Source organism: Tursiops truncatus, chromosome 5, assembly GCF_011762595.2.
Source record: "Tursiops truncatus isolate mTurTru1 chromosome 5, mTurTru1.mat.Y, whole genome shotgun sequence".
NCBI classification, from domain to species: Eukaryota; Metazoa; Chordata; class Mammalia; order Artiodactyla; family Delphinidae; genus Tursiops; species Tursiops truncatus.
In genome coordinates this window covers 97729223-97731141 of record NC_047038.1, presented here as the reverse complement: position 1 = coordinate 97731141, position 1919 = coordinate 97729223, and positions in this window count along the sequence as shown.

Sequence of the window (1919 nt, the reverse complement as noted above, 5' to 3'; positions counted from 1 at the left end):
CTGTGATGTGGATGTTTTCACCACCATTTTATAGTTGAGAGTTGTAGTGGAAAAATATGGGCTTTTATGTCAGATTAGCCTGGATTCACATTTCCCCCTTCCCAAATTAGCTGCTGTAGGGCCCTGGGGCAAGCTACTTAACTTCTCTGGGCTCAGTTTCTTTATTTCTATTATAAGGCTAGTAACAATTACAGTTGCTATGAATATCTTATGATGAAGATACATGACACATTCGTTGAAGTGATTTTGTGCTCAGCACATACTAGATACTCAATACATCATAACCTTTTTTATTAAGAGATTTGCCCAAGAGTCACATAATAAGTGGCCTGGAACTTGATGACCTCTTGCTTTGTAGGATCCTAAGGATATTGTCTCTAAGGCCATTTGGTTTGTCTCGTTTCCCAGGTCATGAGCTCTTCCAGGACAGGGATGGTATCACCTCTTTACCTCTTTTTTGGTTTAGTGGCCTATATATGCAGTGGTTATAACTCACACTCCAGTCTCCTGCAGTAAGATAGCATGGATTATGCTGATAATTAGGTTTTCTACTCAGTGGTATGTGTGAATATTAATAGACTAGGCAAATGGTCCTCTGAAATAAGTGAGCACCCAGGTCCCCCTGTCCCCCTTATCCTCCACCTCAAAGAACAACTCCCTCTGTACACACATCTAACCAAGGAGAACATAAAACAGTTTCAGTCATGTGACTCATTCGTGTTTTATGCACAAACATCGTGAAAGAAAATAAAACTTATCAGAGTCACACCAGGAAGGATGAAGGACATTTTAACCTCTGATAAACTAACAAATTTTTAGTCAGCAACCTGGAAACAGTTGAGGTTTTTATATACAGTATTGTATATCTATGTACCTACCTTCTGATTCATGAAGTTATTCACTCCCCCTCCCATCCCTATGCCCAATCACTAAGAACTGCCCATTCCTGTTATGATTTTCTGTTCAAGCCACACTTTTGCTTTCCATCCCTGCTCAGGCCCTCTGCATCCTTCTCTCTCTACAAAATTGTCCCTGCAGTGGTCTCCCTGACGACAGTCTTGTCTTCTAGAATCTAGGCTCCACACTGGCACCAGACAGGCGGCTCCAAAATGCCACTGACCATGTCCCACTCTGCCCCCTTAACCTTCAATATCTTCCCTTGTCTCCCCTCTGCCATACAGCACTTTAGCTTAGAATACAAGTCTCAACAACCTGACAAGAAGGAACATCGAGGGGCTTCCCTGGTGGCACAGTGGTTAAGAATCCACCTGCTAATGCAGGGGACACGGGTTAGAGCCCTGGTCCGGAAAGATCCCACATGCCGCGGAGCAACTAAGTCCGTGTGCCACAACTACTGAACCTGTGCTCTAGAGCTTGCGAGCCATAACTACTGAAGCCCACGTGCCTAGAGCCCATGCTCAGAAACAAGAGAAGCCACCGCAATGAAGCCCGCGCACCACTCGCTGCAACTAGAGAAAACCCGCGCAAAGCAACGAAGACCCAGTGCAACCAAAAATAAATAAATTGTTTTTTAAAAATTAAGAAATGCTTTAAAAAAAAAAAGAAGGAAGATTAATTATGTCTTTAGCACTTTTTGAGTCTTAAGATCAGCTGCCCAATGCTTACTTTTAAACGTGTTTCAAGACCCTTAAGTGCCTTAGGAAGTAGATGAATTATAGAAATCCTAAATAAATAAACAAGCCTTGGACCCTCATAAAATGTGTTGTTGCCCAATCATAAATAAATCTTGCTCTCTAAGGGGGCAGTGTTGTCAGGCAAATGTCACATAAAATAAACGGAATAAGGTAAAAATGGAGTGTCCGCTTTCTGAAAGGGAGAAACAGTGACCCACACCAGGCAGTAAAGGCAGCCAGGTCATAATTTCTTTCCTCCAATCCCACCTCCTAACTTTCCACACC